The sequence below is a fragment of the Tursiops truncatus genome, chromosome 19 (assembly GCF_011762595.2).
Source record: "Tursiops truncatus isolate mTurTru1 chromosome 19, mTurTru1.mat.Y, whole genome shotgun sequence".
Lineage (NCBI taxonomy): Eukaryota > Metazoa > Chordata > Mammalia > Artiodactyla > Delphinidae > Tursiops > Tursiops truncatus.
Genome location: NC_047052.1, coordinates 42299221 through 42320272, shown reverse-complemented (window position 1 = coordinate 42320272; position 21052 = coordinate 42299221). Strand labels below are relative to the sequence as shown.

At 40.1% G+C, this 21052-nt stretch overlaps 1 long non-coding RNA gene across 1 annotated transcript; it reads left to right on the top strand.

The window, feature by feature from the left end:
* The first annotated feature begins 3 nt into the window (after positions 1-3).
* On the top strand, positions 4-17439 carry LOC117309073 (uncharacterized). Its single transcript, XR_012327963.1, has 3 exons — positions 4-140; positions 16834-16907; positions 17374-17439. It is a non-coding gene; the product is annotated as an uncharacterized lncRNA (long non-coding RNA).
* The last annotated feature ends 3613 nt before the right edge of the window (positions 17440-21052 follow it).

Sequence of the window (21052 nt, the reverse complement as noted above, 5' to 3'; positions counted from 1 at the left end):
GGACCAAGACCCTCAATCCTGGGAAAAAACACTCCTCTGACCCTCCTCCGGCCCCAGAAGCGCTTCTTAGTCTCTGACTGCCCAGCCCACCCACACGGGCCCTGGACAAAGATGTATCTAGGCCAGAGCATTCTACTGTTGTGAGTTTGTGTTGTTGCCTTTACTTTTTTTTTTAAGTAAGTTAAATTTTACTTATTTTTAAAAAATTATAAATAGTATCACTATGAATTTTCTTGCATATATCAAGTACTTATATGCATAAGATTCACGAGGTAATGCTTCCACCTTGGTATATCTTGTGAGTGTGGTGTTCAGTCCCTATAGCAGCAGTGGTTTTTAAAAACATTGTGGCATCAGCTGGATTCCTCTCAAGGCTTAGAGTATGTAACAAGGAAAGGTTTGCCAGTGCAAAGTATATTCCCATTTATTTCTTTTTATGTCTTTATTAAACAGTGACATTTTTTTCAAAGTTGTACCAATTTGTACTCCTGCCATAGTTTATAGTTATTTTGGTTGGCAACTGTTAGTGCCAGCACTTGATTTTTGTGAAACTTTCAAATTTTACAAATCTGCTAGGTTGTCAAATTATAACTCATTGTGGCTTAAATTTGCATTTCTTTTATTGTTAATAAGATTGAGAATCTTTTCACGTGTCTGTTGGCTTTAGTATTTCCTTCTCTGAGAATTGCACATCTCTTGGTCAATGTTCTTTTAGAACAATGACCTTTTTAATATTAAAATACAAGTTACACAGAAAAATGCAAGATTTTAAAGGGAGAATGCAGAGACTAGGATACTAAAATTTTTCCCCTGAGAACCCTGGGCATTGAACTGGATTCGGTAACCAAATATGTTTTCTACAGTTTTTGCATAATGTTTCTGAGTGTGAAATTCTTTGATTTTTCTCCTGCTTGGGATTGTTGAGCGGTCTGAATCTGTGAAGTGGCATCTTCTTGTGCTCAGCAAATTTTTCTTCTCCATACATTGCCTCTACTCCCCTCCTCTTCTTGTGAACTCCAGTTAGCTGTTAGGTAGGTTTTTCCATTCTATCCTCTGTAATTTCCATCTTTCAGTCTCTGTAGTGCAATCTGGGTGATTTATTCTTATTTATCTAACATTCATAATTCCCTTTCCAGGGGATTTTTTTTTTTAATTTTCAGTTTTTCAAAGATTTTTGTAACATGGTAGGCACAGTTGATTCATAATATGCATTTGATAATACCAATAATTGAGGATCTTATGAACCTTTGTAAATTTATTTTTTAATTTCTTTACTCAGTTTGCTTTGTTTCCTTTTTTGGTTGGTTATCTGTGTGCCACTCAGTCCTTGAAAAGAGATTTTACTGGGCTCCCCAATATCCTTGGATGAAAGTGCCTCTCTTTTCTAGAGATTATATAGTTTTATTTTCAGAGAAGATGTGGGATTACTACCACTCTGGAACCACTTTAAACTAAATCCAAGACATAAAGTCCCTGCTCAGTCCTTCCAGAAAATCTTATATAGGAATTCCTCATTGTTGCTGCTTTTCCTCATGAGCTTCTTGGAAGAATTATGAAGCCTTCCCATTATGGGTCCTCAGATGTCTGGGACATAAATTAAGTTCATGGGGAAGGGGGGTTAACATTAAAGGACTAGATGTGACTGGGGGCAGAGGTGAGAAGCTAGTTCAATAGCTTCTATTTCAGTAGCTATTTATGACCAGTGCTTAAGGAACATTACTTCAAAGCTGAACCCCTAACATGTGAGTGCTTTATGGTTTGCATTTTTAACAGAAAGGATAGAGGCACTCTGATGAATAGCAAGACTAAGAAAAAGAAATCCAGGGGCAGATGGACTGGGAACTCGGGCATAAGTAAACCAGTTTTAAACAAATACACCAGTCACTTGAGAAAGAAAATAGGGCCAAGAGAGATCAATAAGGAGACAGGAAAATACTTTACATGCCATACTGAACCCTCCCCCTTCCACTAGCCCTGAGCTGCCTTCGTTCCCTTTTCTATTAGGCAATATTTACAATAAATGATTTTGCTATTGGAATTTATCTGTTCAAGGGCGCATTTTAGAATATGAACTGGGAGGGACTTCCCTGGTGGCACAGTGGTTAAGAATCCGCCTGCCAACGCAGGGGACAAGGGTTCCATCCCTGGTCCGGGAAGATCCCACATGCTGTGGAGCATCTAAGCCCATGCGCCACAACTACTAAGCCTGTGCTCTACGGCCCATGAGCCACAACTACTGAGCCCATGTGCCACAACTACTGAAGCCCTTGTGCCTAGAGCCCATGCTCCGCAACAAGAGAAGCCACAGCAATGAGAAGCCTGCACACCACAGCGAAGAGTAGCCCCCACTCACTGCAACTAGAGAAAGCCCGTGCGCAGCAACGAAGACCCAATGCTGCCAATAAATAAATAAAATTTATTTTTTTAAAAAAAGAATATGAACTGGGAGAAGAAAAGCCAGTTCATGTTGATGCTGAAACTGTTCCAAGGCTCAGGGTGATAAGGAAGTTTGAAACTCTAAGCTTCCAGAGACATCAAAAAAAATTATATGTATTTGCCATAGGGAGAAACTCCTGCTGAGACCTCTGCTAGAAATCTTTGTCCTTGTTCCTGGCTCATTCTCCATCTATCACTTTGTAATAAGCCTACACATCCCACTATGGACCAAAGTTTTAAATCCAAGAGCCTAGTCCTAGTTCTCCTGTCACTGGTTTGAAGACCTATCCATTCCCAGTCTGGCCTAAGCCTGACCCTGGAATGCCCAATGTAGAACCTGTGCAGAGCCTCCAACAATACGTTTGTGTTCTCTCCTTCTGTCCAAGAGGACCTCTGATATCCCACATCTCTGATTATTTATGTGACTAGTATCAGGTAACACCAGACACTTCAGTATGAAGTGTCAGGTGTGCATATGTTTGACAATAGTATAAAGACTTTGCTTGATAGGTTGGCTGGGTTCCCTGAGGAAAACTAAGGACGGGTATCAAGGGCACTGTCTGGGTATGATGGGAAGGAGGGTGCCCATCTCACTTCCTTTCCTCCCTCTTAGATTATGGAGGAATTGGAATAAGTCTTGCTTTAGCTCCATAAGAAGGGGTTTCATTTAGACTTTAAGGCTGAGAATACCCTCGGGGGCTTACTAGGTAGAGAGCTCAAGTTTTTCCTATTGATTTTGCATGATTTCTCAAAAAAAAAAAGACTTATGGGAGGTGAAGTCCAATATGTATGTCAGTCTGGGAAAGTATGTGGATGGAAGTAAAGTGTCACTGTTCTTTTTACAAAACTTCAATAAACACTATTGCAAAATTTAGAAAAAGAAAATTTTAACTCCTTCTATTTACCCATAGAAAGTGACTTATCATGCTAATCTATTGAGAGAAAGGTATCATTTATTTTAAAATACAGATTTATTTTACGTGTACGCTCATATTCTTTTTCACTCAATCCATTGTGAATGTCTTACAATACTAACAACATACAACCTACATTATCATTAGAATGTCCACAGTTCCATATCAGGAATCATAACAGTAATAGATTTAAGTGCCCTCCCCTTGATGAACATTTGCTTTGTGCTCAAGTTTTTACTTAAGTTTGTGAAGAATATCCTTGTACATACATCATTGCATATGTACTTGGTTTTTTTAAGTGGTAAATCCCTAGATTCTATGCTACTGGTCAAAGAATTTACCTGTCTCTAGGCTTCTTTAATACATACCAACAGAGTGCCTCTATGAAGGCTATTCTATTCCATGTTTTGGCCTTAGGAGGAAGTCTGGAGCTTTTTAGAATCTAGTTCCAAGATTTCAGGTAACTGGTGAAGGGACCTACCTGTTTCTGGAACCCCTTTTCAGTGTATTCTCTTCCATCCAAACTGTAGGAGGGAAAGGGCATGTGGGGCTCTGGGCTACCTGTACTGAGTGGGGATTTAGGGCCACAAACAGAAATAAGGGTGTTTCCTGTGAGCTGCCAGTGGGTCCCTGTCATTTAAGAAATGCTTCTGAAGGCAATACTAAAGGCATGAAAGATTCCTCTGGTGCATCTTTTGAGGCTGTAGTGATCTGTACCTACTAGGGGGGACTGAGGCATCTTTTGGTTCAGCACATTCCTTAAGTGGGGAAAAGGACACAAGGACATTGTCAGAAAGAAGTTGAGCATAATGTTCTTCATCAGTGCCCTTGAAAAGCTGCCCTGGTCCAAGTTTTAGAGGACCCCCAGTTTGGTTCCACTGTCAGAGGATCCTCCCAACTTAAACTCAGTCCTATTTCCAGAACCCTCTCTGCCACAGCACCTTCGTCAGCGTTCAGTGAAGGAGGAATCCCAGTAACATTCTTTTATCTGTCTTATGTTCTCTGTGACAGACATAAAGTTGGTACTCAGTAAATGTTATATGTACCCTGCTCTGATGGTTAATTTTATGTGTCAACTTGGTTAGGCTATGGTGCCCAGATTTTCGGTCAAACACTAGTCTAGATGTTGCTGTGAAGATATTTTTTAGATGAGATTAACATATAACATTAAATCTGTAGACTTCGAGTAAAGCAGATTACCCTCTATAATGTGGGTGGGCCTCATCCAACCAGTCAAAGATCCAAAGAGAAAAAGACTGAGATACCCTGAGGAAGAAGGATTTCTGCCTTCAGACTCAAACTGCAACTTCAACTCTTCCCTGGGTCTCCAGCCTGCTGGCAAGAATTAAGGCTTGCCATCCCCCCCAGTTGTGTAACTCAGTCCATTAAAATAAGTATCTCTATCTCTGTCTATCTAACTAAGGATCTACCTATCTGATCTACACACACACACACACATACACACACACACACACACACACACACACGCACACACACCCCTTATTGGTTCTGTTTTCACTGGAGAATCCTGACAAACACAGCTGCCATCTCACTGAGCTTATTCTATGGAGTGTCACCGTGCTCTACTGATAATTCAAGCTTTACTACTCTGGGTCATCACTATTAGAAAATTCTTTCTTAAGAATAACCTTTATTGACCCCGAGACAATAATATCCATAGGAACACATGTGCTTCCTGCCATTATCCCTTCTCTGTCTTTAATCAACATTTTTTTCTGCCTTTACTAGATCTTTTCCATCATCTTTCAGATATGCTTAGAATAGTTCACCTTTTAAAAATATGCTTAGAATAGTTCACCTAGAATAGTTCACCTTTTAAAAACCCTCTCTTTTCCCAAAACCCCCTCCAGCAAGTACACCACTTCTATTCTCAGTAGAAAAGCTTCTTGGAAATTTTTTCTATATTAATTTTCTTTAATTTTCACTCCACAACTATGTCCTATCAGAGAACATTCCTATTATTTTCCTGAGACTGCTTTTCTCTAGGTCAAAGTGATCTCCACATTGCTAAATCTGAGCCCCTCTTCTGTCACTATGCTTCTTGACCTGTTAGCATTTGACACAATTGACAACTTCCTCATTCTTCAGTCTCTTCTCTTGATTCTATTACGCTACATTTTTCTTAATTTTTATTTTAATGGCTGCTGCTTCTCAGTTTCTTTTGCTTGTTCTTCATCTCTCCTTTGATCTCTAAATGTTAAAGGGACCCAAGACCATATTTGGCCTCCATTTCCACATTTCCTACATGTTTTCTTTTGCATTTCCATGTGTTTATAACTCATCCTTTAAAAAAAGCCTCCCAAGTCTATCTATAACCCAGCCTTGCCTCTCCCTGGAACTCCCTATCCCTACATCTAGCTCTTTACCTCCCAGCTCATTTTGGTTGTTCATTGTCAACTCAAATTCCACATGCTTCATGGGGCCCACACAGACATCTTGATTTTCTCCTTATTCTCCTCCTCTTTCAAGCCCCCACACTTAGCAAATGGAATCGCCATCCACCCACGAGACAAAGCTGAACATCCAGACATTTTCCTGTATCCCTCTTTTGTCCTCACTTACCCTCCCTGCACATTCATTCCAGCAGACAGTGTTGTTTTCAATGCTGCCTCAAAGTGATGGGGCCTCAGCCTTCATTTATTTGCATCCAGTTCTCACCTGAAGCACTGCAAGGACTGCTTAACCAGTCCTGTGCTTTCACGCTTGCATCCATATAGTCCATTCTCTATACAGAAATTAGATGATTTCTAAACTACATAAATAGAATTCCATTTTGTAACATCTTTTAATATCTTCTGATCTCTCAAAGAATATAATCCAAATTCTTTATGTTGGCTTATACAGGCCTACCTGACTTGGCTCTGCCTCCTTCCATGCTTCTCCTTGCTCACAAGGACACACATGTTAATTCAGTGACCTGCCTTCTCTACCTCTCATAAGCCACATTTGTGCATCTTTAAGCCTTTAAACAAGCCTTTTGCCTGGAGGCTCCTCCTCATGACCTCACTGCTGTTCTATCGTGTCTTCTAGATCCTTGCTCTATTGTCACCTCAAATGGGTCGTTCCTCACCACTCTCTCTGCAGGTGCCATCTAGTCCCTCTGTATACCATCCTATTTTAATTATTCACCCAACACTCATCAATTTTTGTTACTCCTATGGTAATTCACTATGGTTTGTTTATTATTTGTCAGCAAGCACTTGATTGACACTTACTGAAAGAATACAGGTCTCTTTTCACCAATGCATCTCCAACGTGAAGATCAGTACTGGGGTACTGAAGGTACTTTATAAGTAAGAAAGGAAGGGAGGGAGGGAGGGAGGGAGGAAGGAAGGAAGGAAGGAAAGAAAGGAAGAAAGAAAGGCATCTTATATGCTTCTTCATTTTCCAGTCTATCCAATCTTCCCATCCTCCCTACCCTAATCTACTTTAAGATTCTATAGATTTGTCTATTTTGGGAATTCCATATAAATGCAATCATTTATTTTCCCTTTGTCCCCATACTGTTGATCCCTTTTACCAATTTTGCCCTTCCTCCCCCTTGTGCCTTCTGGTAACCACTATTCTGTTCTCTAAGTATCTATGTATTTGTTTTTGTTTGATTTGGTTTGTTCATTTATTATGTTTTTGTTTATTAGTTTTTTTATTCCACATAGGAGTGAAGTCATACAGTATTTGTCTTTCTCTGTCTGACTTATTTCACTTAGCATAATACCCTCAAGGTCCATCCATGTTGTCCCAAATGAGAAGATCTCATCTTTTTATGGCTGAGTAGTATGAATATTCCATTGTGTGCGTGTATCTCACATCTTCATTATCCATTCATCCTTTGATGGGCACTTAGGTTGTTCCCATGTCTTGGCTATTGTAAATAATGCTGCAATGAACATGGGGGTTCGCATATCTTTTTTGATTAGTGTTCTCACATTCTTTGGATAAATACCCATAAGTGACTTAGATGGTTCATATGGTAGTATTCTTAATTTTTTCTGAGGAATCTCCATACTATTTTCTATAGTGGCTGCACCAATTTACATTTCTACAAACAGTGCAGAAGTGTTCCCTTTTCTCCACATTCTCTCCAGTACTTGTCATTTCTTGTCTTTCTGGTAATAGCCATCCTGACAGATGTGAGGTGACATCTCATTGTGGTTTTGATTTGCATTTCCCTGGTGATTAGCGATGCTGAGCATCTTTTCATGTGCCTGTTGCCCATCTGTATGTCTTCTTTGGAAAAATGTCAAATCAACTCGTCTGCCCATTTTTTGAGTTGTTTGTTTTTGTTGTTGTTTTTGAGTTATATGAGTTATTTATATATTTTGGATATTAACCCCTTATTGGATATATCATTTGCAAGTATCTTCTCCCATTTGGTAGGTTGTCTTTTAGTTTTATTGATGGCTTCTTTGCTGTGAGAAGGCTTTTTAGTTTGATGTAGTCTCAACTGTTTATTTTTTTTGCTTTTACTTCCCTTGCCTGAGGAAACATATACAAAAAATATTGCTAAGAAAAATGTAAAAAAGCATATTGCCTATGTTTTCTTCTAGAAATTTTATGGTTTCAGGTCTTACATTCGAGTCTTTAATCCATGTTGAATTTATTTTTTATATGGTGTGAGAAAGTAGTCCAGTTTGATTCTTTTGCATGTAGCTGTACAGTTTTCCTAACACCGCTCATTGAAGAGTCTATCTTTCCCCCATTTTATATTCCTGCCTCCTTTGTCATTCATTAATTGCCCTTATAAGTGTGGGTTCATTTCCAGGCTCTCTATCTTGTTTCATTGATCTCTGTGTCTGTTTTTGTACCAGTATCATACTGTTTAGATTACTGTAGTTCTGTGGTATAGTTTGATATCAGAAAGCTTGATACCTCTAGCTTTGTGAGTTCTTCTGTGTTTCCATACAAATTTCATTTTTTTAAATATTTATTTATTTGGTTGCATGGGGTCTTAGTTGCATCTCCAGGGCTCCTTAGTTGAGGCTCACCAGATCCTTAGTTGTGGCACGTAGGCTCCTTAGTTGTGGCATGCGAACTCTTAGTTGTTAACGGCATGCACGTGGGATCTAGTTCCCTGACCAGGGATTGAACCCGGACCCCCTGCATTGGGAGCGCAGAGTCTTAACCGCTCTGCCACCAGCGAAGTCCCCATACAAATTTTAGACTATTTAGTTCTAGTTCTGTGAAAAATGCCATTGGTATTTTGATAGGGATTGCATTATATCTTACATTGCCTTGTGTAGTATGGAAATTTTAACAATATTAATTCTTCCAATCCATGAGCACAATATATCTTTCCATATGCATTGTCAACCTAAACTTCTTTCGTCGGTGTCTTATTGTTTTCTGAGTACATGTATTTTACCTCCTTAGCTAGATTTATTCCCAGGTATTTTATTCTTTTTGATGTGATTGTGAATGGGACTGTTTTTTTAAATTTCTCTTTCTGATAGTTCATTATCAGTACATTGAAACACAACAGATTTCTATATATTAATTTTGTGTCCTGCAACTTTACCAAATTAATTGAGAAGTTCTAGTAGCTTTTTGGTGGCATATTTAGGATTTTCTATGTATTATGTAGTATTGTGTCATCTGCAGACAGTGACAATTTTACTTCTTCGTTTTCAATTTGGATGCTTTTTATTTATTTTTCTTGTCTGACTGTTATGGCTAGAAATTTCAATACTATGTTGAATAAAAGTGGTGAGAGTGGGCATACTTGTCTTGTTCCAGGTCTTAGAGGAAATGCTTTCAGCTTTTCACCATTGAATATGATGTTAGCTGTGGACTTTTCATATATGGCCTTTATAATGTCAAGGTATGTTCCCTCTACGCCCACTTTGTTGAGAGTTTTTATCATAAATTGATGTTGAATTTTGTCAAAAGCTTTTTCTGCATCTACTGAGATGATCATATGGTTTTTATTCTTCAGTTTGCTAATGTGTTTTATCACATTGATTGATATGTGGATATTGAACCATCCTTGCATCCCTGGGATAAATCCCAGTGATCATGGTGTACGATCCTTTAATATACTGTTGGATTCCATTTGCTAATATTTTGTGGAGGATTTTTGCATATGTGTTTGTCAATGATATTGGCCTGTTATTTTCTTTTTTTGTGATATCTTTGTCTAGTTTTGGTATCAGGGTGATGCTGGTGTCATAGAAGGAGTTTGGGAGTGTTCCACCCTCTGAAATTTTTTGGAATAGTTTGAGAAGGATAGGTGTTAACTGTCTTCTAAATTTTTGGTAGAATTCAACTGTGAAGCCATCTGGACCTGAACTTTTGTTAGTTGGGAGTTGTTTTATTACTGATTCAATCTCATTACTGGTAATTGGTTCTTTCATATTTTCTATTTCTTCCTGATCCAGTCTTGGGAGATTGTAGGTTTGTAGGAATTTGTCCATTTCTTCTAGGTTATCCATTTTACTGGCATATAATTTTAGTATCTAAATATATAAATACATATAAATGTAGTAATCTCTTATGATCCTTTATATTTCTGTGGTATCATTTGTAACTTCTCCTCTTTCACTTCAGATTTCATTTATTTGTGCCCTCTCTCATTTTTTCTTGATGATACTGGCTAAGGGTTTACCATTTTTGTTATCTTTTCAAAGAATCAGCTCTTAGTTACAATGATGTATTCTATTGTGGGTTTTTTAGTCCCTATTTCATTTATTTCTGCTCTGAGAGGTATGATTTCTTTCCTTCTTTAACTTTGTGTTTTGTCTGTTCTTTTTCTAATTCCACTAGGTGTAAGGTTAGGTGGTTTATTTGAGATTTTTCTTGTATCCTGATGTAAGTTTGTGTCATTATAAACTTCCCTCTTGGAACTCCTTTTGCTGTGTCTCATAGATTTTGTGTTGTGTTTTCATTTTCTTTGTGTCCAGGTATTTTTTTAGTTCCTTTTTGATTTCTTCAGTGACCCATAGGTGGTTAGTAGCATACTTTTTAGCCTCCATGTGTTTGTGGTTTTTGCAGGGGGTTTTTAGTTATGGTTGATCTCTAGTCTCATAGCATTGTGGTCAGAAAAGATGCTTGATATGATTTCAGTTTTCTTAAATGTACCAATGCTTGTTTTGTGGCCTAGAATGTGATCTACCCTGGAGAATGTTCCATGGGCACTTGAAAAGAATTTATATTCTGTTGATTTTGGATGGAATGTTCTCCATATAGCTATTACATTCACCTGATCTAACATGTCATTTAAGGCCAGTGTTTCCTTACTGATTTTCTGTCTGGGTGGTCTGTCCATTGATATAAGTGGGGTGTTAAAGTCCCCTACTAGTATTGTGTTACTGTTGATTTCTCCCCTTATGTCTGTTAATATTTGCTTTATGTATTTGGATGCTCCTATGTTGTGTGAATATATATTTACAATTGTTATGGCTTCTTCTTGGATTGATCCCTTGATCATTATGGAATATCCTCTTTGTCTTTGTATAGTCTTTGTTTTAAAGTCTATTTTCTGATATAAGTATTGATATAATACTACCTGATATAAGTATTGCTACCCTGGCTTTCTTTTAATTTCCATTTGCATGGAATACCTTTTTCTATGCCCTTTCAGTCTGTGTGTGTCTTAGGTCTGAAGTGAGTCTCTTTTGGCAGCTTATATACGGGTCATGCAGCCACTCTATGTCTTTTGATGGGGACATTTAGTCCATTTACATTTAAAGTAATTATTGATAGGTATGTACTTATAACCATTTTATTAATTGTTTTTTGGGTTCTTTTTGCAGTTATTTTTGTTCCTTTCTTCTTCGTTCTCTTCCCTTGTGCTTTAATGACCATCTTTAGTGTTATGTTTGAATTCCTTTCTTTTTTTCTGTATGTATTATCGGTTATAGATTTTTGGCTTGTGGTTACTGTGATGTTTACATATAACAATTTATATCCATATCTTTATCTATAACTAGATAGCAATATAGATATGTAATTATTTTAAGTTGCTGATGTCTTAAGTTCAAATGTACTTTAACAAACCTGCATTTTTACTCTCCCCACCACTTTTAATTAATTATTTATTTTTGGCTGTGTTGGGTCTTCATTTCTGTGTGAGGGCTTTCTCTAGTTGTGGCAAGCGGGGGCCACTCTTCATCGCGGTGTGCAGGCCTCTCACTATCGCGGCCTCTCTTGTTGTGGAGCACAGGCTCCAGACGTGCAGGCTCAGTAGATGTGGCTCATGGGCCTAGTTGCTCCGCGGCATGTGGGATCTTCCCAGACCAGGGCTCGAACCCATGTCCCCTGCATTAGCAGGCAGATTCTCATCCATTGCGCCACCAGGGAAGCCCTCCCCACCACTTTTAATGTTTTGACATCATATTTTACATCTTTTTGTGGGTTTTTTTGTATCCCTTAACTACTTATTGTGGATATAGATTATTTTACTACTTTTGTCTTTAACCTTCCTACTAGCTTTATAAGTGGTTGATTTACTACCTTTACTACCTTTTCTATATATTTTCTATATATATATATATATAAAATATATATATATATATTTTTTATATATTTGCCTTTACAATGAGATTTTTCCTTTTATAATTTTCATGTTTCTAGTTGTGGCCATTTCTTTAGAGAAGTCCCTTTAACATTTCTTGTAAAGCTAGTTTGGTGGTGCTGAACACTTTTAGCATTTGCTTCTCTGTAAAACTTTTGATCTTTCCATCAAATATGAATGAAGTCCTTGCTGGGCAGAGTATTCTTAGTTGTAGGTTTTCCCCTTTCATCATTTTAACTATATCATGCCATTCTCTTCTTGTCTGCAGAATTTCTGCTGAAAAGTCAGATGTTAACATTATGGGAGTTCCCTGTATGTAACTTGTTGCTTTTCCCTTACTGCTTTTAATATTCTCTCTTTATCTTTAATTTTTGCCATTTTAGTTACCGTGTGTCTTGGTTTGGTCCTCTTTGGGTTGATCCTTTTTGGGACTCTCTATGCTACCTGGACCTGGATGTCTGTTTCCTTTTCCAGGTTAGGGAAGTTTTCGACTATGATATCTTCACATATGTTCTATGCCCCTTTCTCTCTCTCTTCTCCTTCTGGGACCCCTATAATGAGAACGTTAGTATGCTTGATGTTGTTCAAGAGGTCTCTTAAATTGTCCTCATTTCTTCTTATTCTCTTTTCTTTTCCTGTTCAGCTTCAGTGATTTCCACTACTCTGTCTTCCAGCTCACTGATCCATTCCTCTGTATCATTTAATCTAATGTTTCTTCCTTCTAGTGTATTTTTCATATCAGTTATTGTATTCTTCATCTCTGCTTGGTTCTTATTTATATTTTCTAACTCATTAAAACCTTCTAACTTCTCACTCTGTTCATCCAATCTTTTCCCAAGTTCTTTAAACATATTTACCATCATTACCTTGAATTCTCTATGGGGTAGATTGCATATCTCCACTTCTTCTTCTAGGGTTTTATCTTGTTCCTGCTATCATTTTGCTTTTTGTTTTCTACATAACTTAAAGAAAACAAAGATGTAGCTCTTTTATTCCTAACTTTCTGCATTACTGTATTCTTTTGTGTTTGGTCTATTTTTTGTAGTGAAACATCTAAATTCTTTTCTCATTTTCTGTTGTATATATTTTATAGCTGTTTCTTTGTGGTTACCATGGGATTACATTTAACATACTAAAGTCATTACATTCTAATTTGAATTTATCCAGCTTAACCAATAACATACAAAAACTCTGCTGTTTTACAACTCCGTCCCCAACCCTGGTGTTTGATATCATAAAATTATATCTTTTACATTGTGTGACTAAAAATATAAACTAATAATTCTTTAAAGTGCATTAGTATCTTAAGATATGTAGGATACAAAATGCAGAGTTACAAACCAAAGTTACAATCGTACTAGTTTTAGACTAATAATTTTAAAAAGTAATGTAGAAATCAAAAAGTGGAGTTAGAAACTGGTGTTACAATAATACTAGATTTTATAATTTCCCATGTATTTACCTTTATTGAGATCTTTACTCCTTCATGTGTCTTCAAGTTACTGTGTAGTTTCCCTTTATTTCAGGACTGCAGGACTCCCTTGAGCATTTCACACAGGACAGCTCTAGTGGTAACAAACTGCCACAGCTTTTATTTATGTAGGAATGTCTTAATTTCTTGGCTCCAAGTTTTGCCAAATAGAGGATTCTTGGTTGATGGTGTGGGTGTTTGTTTTGTTGTTGGTGGTGGTTTGTTTTAGCATTTTAATGTATTGGCCCACTGCCTCCTGGCCCTCAAAGTTTCTAATGAGAAATAGACTGATGATATTAATGTTGATCCCTTGCATGTGATAAGTTGCTACTCTCTTGCTACTTTCAAAACTCTCTCTTTTGTCTTTGTCTTTCAAAATTTGATTATATTGTGTCTTGTAGTGGGTCTCCTTGCAGTCATCTTACTTGGAGTTTGTTGAACTTCTGAGATATTTATAATTATGCCTTTCATCAAATTAGGAAAGATTTCAGCCACGTTTCTTCAAATATTCTCGCTTCCCCTTTCTCTCTCTCCTTTTCTGGGAGTCCTGTAATGTGTGTTAGTCTTCTACATGGTATCTAGCAGTTCTCTTTGGCTCTGTTTTTTCTTTCTTTCTCTTTTTTGTTTTATTTTGTTGTTGTTGAACACTGGACATTTAAATCTAATAATGTGGTAATTCTGGAAATCAGACTCTCCCCTTTTTCCAGGGCTTGCTATTTTTGCTTATTTTATTTTCATTTTGTAGGCTAACTCTGTGGGAAGGATCTCCTGAGGTTTAAACTTTCAGTCTTCTCAGGTGTTTTCTGGGCCTGCACCTTTCCCTCATCACTTTCTAATTTTTCTCATATTTGCAAGTTGCTTTTCACTGTCCTAGTCCTTGATTTCTAGCTCCCAAAGTGGGAAAATGAGAAAACTGAAGGGAGGAAAAAAAGGGTTCTAGCCCTTTAAATCCTCCCAGAAGTCACATCAGCCAGAGTGGGAGGGGCTCAACAATGAGGGGAGGTGCAAGAACAATGCACCTCACAGCCCTCAGTTGTCTGCTCCTCTCTAATCAAGAACAGAAATCAAAGAACAGATCCCTGTTGTTTCGAGGACAGGGTTCTTTTTGCCCTGGTTGGCACAAGCTATACATAGCTTGCTCCAGGAACACATGCACAGTGGTCTGTCACAGGGCTGGAGGTGGAGGACTGGTAGCTGCTACTGTGCTAAGGGCTGAAATTGACTAACATTAACCACAATTTACTGCCCAAGTCTTCTTACGGAATTTGACTGCAGTAGACTACAGAGTTCCAAAATACTTACACTAGATAGATTCTGCTGAAATTGTTGTCTATGTGAGGAGAGAAAATCCTGGTGCTTCCTACTCTATCTACACCTACATAAGCTCTTTTTAAAAACGGCATCATTAATTCATATTTTCTACTTGAAAAATTATCTTCCTTTACTCCCTGACTCAACATTTGTTCCACCACCTTCTTGGCACCCTCACCTTCTCTCCTTTTCCCCATTTTGTCTACCATGTTTTACATACTATTTAATTTAGTATTTTTTTTTCATTTTTCCTGCCTGTCGTTCTCAAATGGAATGTACGTATCATGAGGGCAGGTTTCTTTGTGTCTCTTCTTTCCTTTGTCTCCCATACACTGATGATAGTGCCCAAAAATCCATTATTTGCTCACTGAACATAGGTTAGAGCAGTGAATAAACATGACAACAACCCCCCTTCCTGTTCATTTTCACCGTTCTGGAAAATCCTTCCAAATGTCCTCTTTACCACTTTCTTCTAGTGGGTTTTGCCTCAGTGTGTTAAGAATAAAAAAGGCACACGTTTAAAAGAGAAATCCTCAAGTGTGGTAAAACTTGTAGGATAGCACAGGCTATTACTTCTCATACTATTACTCCTCAGACTTCAGTTTCTTATGCTCAGAGTTCCTTAAGATATTAACTTTTTCCACTTCTCACAGTGTGCTTTCCCAGGGGTATTTCTGCCACTATCTTTGAATGAATTCTTAATTATTATTAATGACTTTCAGGAATTTAAATAATTTACAAGTGTGTTTCAGTGATACTCTCTGCATGCAGTTACTACTGTTTGTGAAATTACAGGTGAAGCGATAATCACTTCTTAGTAAGGAATTGAGACCCTGAAGTCACAAATATTTGTCTCAGGTTTCAGAGGCCCCTTTGGCACACTTGCAGGGGTTGTGACAGCTTCTTTCCTGGCAGGAAATGACATTGTGTAAGTGGCTTTCCTTTCCAGATTCCTAAAAGAAATTGAATGTGTTTTAGGATGTGGATTAGGAAACAGTATCTGGATAAAATAATGTTGCTTGCTGGGTTGGACACATCACTGATTATACCAACAGGACAGACGTTTTCTGAGGCAACCAGAGGCAGAGTGCCACCCATGTTCACCAGCTTCAGAGCCTCTGAAAGTCCTCCCCTCCCCTCCATCTTTGCATCCCTGCTGGAGACTTTTCTCACTTATCCCTAACAAAACATACTGAAATTTACAAAACTGCCAAATAAAAATTGTCACTAGCCATCTGCCTCTACAAGGATTAGATTACTAGCCACTGCAGTTGCTGACTTTTAACACACCTTGAGAGGAGTTCAGAGCAGAGATCAGGAATAAGGCACTCTGTGCTCTAGGAAAAACTGGCAGAACAGGCCTTTAGATAGTTAGATATTTTCAGGAGAAGGTTTTATCAGCCCAATTTCTTACATCTTCTCATATCTAGAAAAGCACTAAAATCATTAATGGAGACATCTGCTCCTCAGGACTAGTGGCAACATTCTGCAAAAATGTATGCTTGGTTGCATGTATCTCTCTTCACCAAAACCACATATATACTGACACACACACACACACACACACACACGCACGCACGCACACACCTCTTTGGAGCAGTTCCTCAGAGCTATCTGAGCCGCTGTGTCCCAGGCTAAAGTCCTCATTTTGCCCCGAATAAAACGTAACTCACAACTCACTGTTGTGCATTTTTTTTTTGGTCCACAGGACCAACTCTAAGGCTTCAATCTCTATGTATTTGAAGAGTAGCTAGCTATCATATGTTTCCTCTTAGATACAGACACACACTTTCTGAGTCATAGTTTGGTGTGGTGTATCCAATTAGGTTTGTAACCTTTGGAGCATCTGAAATCTTTAAAGTTATCTGTGACAGGTGGCGGATAAATCTGTGTACTTCCCCTTTAAGAAGGTGCGAGGCCCGGCCCCTTCCTAAGAGCCTCAGGCCATCATTTCCTAGCACCCCGCCTAGGGTTCCCTGAAGGCTTTCCGGTTCTTGGCCAGGCTGCCTGCAGGAGAGAAACTACACTACCCAGAAGTCTGTGCTGGGAGGAAGCAGTAAGAATTGGGCCAATAGGGACGGTAAAACGGGCGTTTCCTGTGTTGTTGGCTTGGACTTCCGGCGTCCTGGGGGCGTTAGTTCTTTTGAAACGTGTTTCTTTTCTGTTCACAGGCTTCCCTTGCCCGCGACCTTTCAGAACTTCCCAGAGAATCACCATAAAGACGTGGGAACCACCTCTGCGCCTTGTAAGACCTTGTGGGGGGGTTAGAGGGAGCCCACAGGACCCGTTTTGGTTGCCGCCCCTCTTGGTCCCGCTCACACAGGGAATTAGAGGCCATGGTGTAGGCACACGGTGAGGACCAGCTGATTAGTATTATGCTCAACTGCTGATTAGTATGATCACTGTCATCTGTTCCCTCCCCTTCATTGCCAGAATGCGTGCATGTCTCTTAGGCCACACGGCCTTGGCATCGTTCTATGTCTTTTGTGAATGATTTCAGCATAGAAGACCTTTGGCTCTAATACAGTCACATTCTGCCCAAAGGCAGTGTCTGCCTCGCCTTGGAGCCTGACACAGAGCTGGGCTCCCAGGAAGTGCTGAGTGATATTGACTTTGGGGCCCTCTGGTCCTTTACCAACGACTGAACGTTGAGCTCTAATCACATCTGTCTGTCCCAGGACCAACAAAGCTACCTCTGTTTGACTTTCCAGGCATCCGTGACCTTCAAGGACGTGGCAGTGACCTTTACCTAGGACGAGTGGGGGCAGCTGGATGCTGCCCAGAGGAGCCTGTACTGGGAGGTGATGCTGGAGACCTGTGGGTAAGGCCTCACTGCTCTTTCTGTGGGGACCTACAACCTCTTTCATGCTGCCCTTTTCAGGAGGCTTCTGAGGACACTCTCCCTCCTCTCCACGGCCCTGACATGTATTGGTTTATCTTCAGGCTCCTGTGTCTGCCACAAGGAATTTGGAGCAAGAAACCTAGTTACCCTCAACAGCTCAGATGGCAGAGGAGAAGGATTTGTTGGAGGAAATATGGGTGTCTTATAATATTGAGGGGTAGGAGGTCCAGTCAGGCACCCTGAGAGACTAAAGTCAGGAAATGGAAGAAATACTGATTAGATACTGGCCTTGGTGTCTTCTGATCTATTTGTGGGTCTCCTTGTGCCATTCTCAGCAGATTGGCTTTTTCTGCTGCAGGGAGCTGATAGCCAGAAATGGTCACCCCTACCCTTGATCTAAGAAACCCCTCAATTCCTTGTCTCTACTTCTTGCTGTACTTTTTTTCCCTCATATATCTGTCTTTCTCTACGTCTGGCTGTCTCTGCATGGGTGTTCTAGTGGCAGGAAACAGCCACCCGAGCCCACACTTCTTTTTACCTCTTACTCCAGTGCTCAGCACAGGCTGGCCCTAATTTGCTCCTTCTCCAGATTCCTACAGGATGGAGACTGAGTGGCCAAGCTTGATTGGTTTATAGCCCAGTCAGCAGAACCCCTGGGTAATGGCATGTTGTTCAGCAAGTGAGTGAAGCAGACAGGACATCAGGAGGCATCTGTGTGAGTCCTACTGGCAGTCATTCTGAAAAACAGAATCTCCTTTAAAAGGCTTTTTTTGCCCCTGATGCCTACATGCTCATCCCTCGTGTACTTAAGTCTGGGCCATGATCGTCTCTTGGTATGGGAGATCATTTTAGAGGGTGCACAAACATGGCAAGTGGCAATGATGGACAATCAGAGAAGGCCATTCCTTTTTCTCTTGTTTTTCCTGTTGCTGTTTCATGCTGTCTTTTAATGCCCCTTTGACTGCTGGCAATTTCTCTCTTCAACAGAAGGGACAGCCTCAGACTCAGAGCCCTGAGCAGGCAGTATGAGTTCACTGAGACTTGATAGTTCTGTTTTGATTTTCTTGCAGTAACTTTGCATTTGTGGCAAATGAAACTGGTTTTTCCATTTCTTATATGGACACAAGATTCCCTATATGAAGACATGTATTAAAGTTAAATAAAAAGTGGGTCAGTGTCAAGGAAGGCAGTTGTTAGCAATGGTCATAATTAATGTTCCATGAACACTAGTGCATCTGGGTCCCATGACTGCATCTGGACAGTTTCGGGGGGTCCTCCAGGACTAGGGAGATGGATCACCCTAGACAGCTAGCACTACCCTACTCAGCCTTTAGGGCCTAATGATAACGTTCTTGGCTTTGGTTCCCAGGTCACAGATCAGTATGGACAAGAGCAGCCTCATTCCGAGGTCTCCTCTCCATCTCAAAGTCCCAGACAGGACTGAAACATTTCTTTTTGTCTTTGCTAAAATACGAATATCTTATTTCTTTCTCCACAAACAGGATATCCGGTTCCCAAACCAGATCTAATCCACCCACTGAAGCACAGGCAGGAGCTGTGGGTGGTGAAGAGAAGCCTCTCCCAAAGTGCCTGTCCAGGTGGGTGACCAAGTGTTGGGCAGGAGGGGTCATGGCAACCTCAACTGAGGGGACCACTGCCTCTGGAATTCCGTGGGAAGCTTCTTCTTGTGGCCTCCTTGGGTGCCTGGGTCAGGGTAGAGCTCTCCGTCTTGAAGTCCCTTTGTCCTCCCACCTCAACAGATTCTTTTCTGCCACAGGGTAAAGAACCTGTTTTATGTATAAGGGCAAGGCTCTGGGCTCCAACTGCTTGGTATTAAAACCTGCCTTTGCCGGTCACCAGCCCAGTGGCAATAGGGAAGTTGCATGATTTTGTCGGGCCTCCTTTAGTTAATTTAGGCTGTTAATGTTCACTGCAGTAACAGATAATCTCCAAAAGCTGAGTGGCTCAACACACGAAGGATTTTTCTCACTCATGGCAGGGCTCGTGTGGGTCAGCGTGTGAGCTTGTATCACACGGTTATTCAGAGACCCAGGTGTCGCCTGTCTGGCTTTATGGTTACCTTGGCATCATTCTACTGGCAGAGGGGAAATGAGAGGAAGTATGGAAGTCACACCTACATTATTTCCCCTCACACTCTTGACAAGAACTCGGCAGTTGGCCATCCCTTTTTTCTTTTTCAATTTATTTTATTGAAGTATAGTTGATTTACAATGTTGTGTTAGTTTCTGGTGTACAGAAAAGCAATTCAGTCATACATATATATAATAGATTACGTCTACTAATCCCAAATTCCCAATCCATCCCTCCCCCACCCCGCCCTCCCCCTTGGCAGCCACAAGCTTGTTCTCTATGTCTGTGAGTCTGTATCCCTCTTTCGATGCAGCTGGGAACTGAGGTTTAGCTCTGTGTCCAAGGAGAAGAGCAGATGGGTTTCTGGGTTTTGTTTACATCAAACCAGTCTGCTGCACTCAGCCTACTCCTGAAAAATGACAGTGATAATAATTTCTAACTCATTGGGCTGTTTGAAGATGTAATCATTTGATGCATGAAATTAGTTAGCACCATGCCTGAGTTATAGTTACAAGCTCAAAAAAAGCTGTTAGGATCTTTCATGTAATAATAACAATCACAATGCATAATCCCTCACATGTCCTCCTAGACTCAGAATAAGAGAGTTTATGTTACCATCTCTGCCTGTAGGCTGCATCCCACCCTTTTCCACCTGTTCATCTATCCTTCCGTTTGTCAGACAGAAGCAATCCCTAGCTGCATTGTCTTCCTGGCCCTCCTTTACCGTAGAGCCTCAAGATGGTATTTGGCTTTGTTTGGCCCACATCTGGGCTGCTGAGAACAGTTGGAGTCACAAAGTGTGTTGATTGGTGCCACTGCAGTCACGGTCTTGCCCCTCTCCTGCTTCCTTGCACTCCCCAGCCAGTTCATGTGTGTCTCTAGCCCCCTTCACAGCCCGATGGAGTCTCTTCCAAATACTCACCTTTCAATTACATTCCACATGTTGCATCAAATTCTTCATACCTTAGAAGGAAATCATGATCTTGCCCACTCCTCCATCCTCCACAGTATCAGTGGATGGCCTTGTCATTCAGACAGTTGAGAAGGTGGGAAACGACCTTGTACAAACTCATGACACTCTGCCTCCATCTAACCCAACATTCAGCCATTATCATCCTGCTTATTTTATGTTTTTCATATTGGGTAACTCCATCACCTCCACCACCTCTGTGAGCTGCACCACGAACATCCTGCTCTAAGCTCTCATCATCTTTTGCCAAGACGATGCCAAGACACTCCTAACTGGTTGGCTCACATTTGCTCTGTGTTTCTTCTGATCAGCTCTCTCCTGCACCAGCTCTGCCATCCATACAAGCGTTGATCCAAACATTCACCACTCACTCCCTGAGCCACTGATGTCTCAGCATACAGCCTACTTCATGGCCTTCTTTCTTGCTGCTCAACCTTACAGAGCATCTCTTATCTGTCTCATACCTGTAGCTTCACTTCCCAACTTT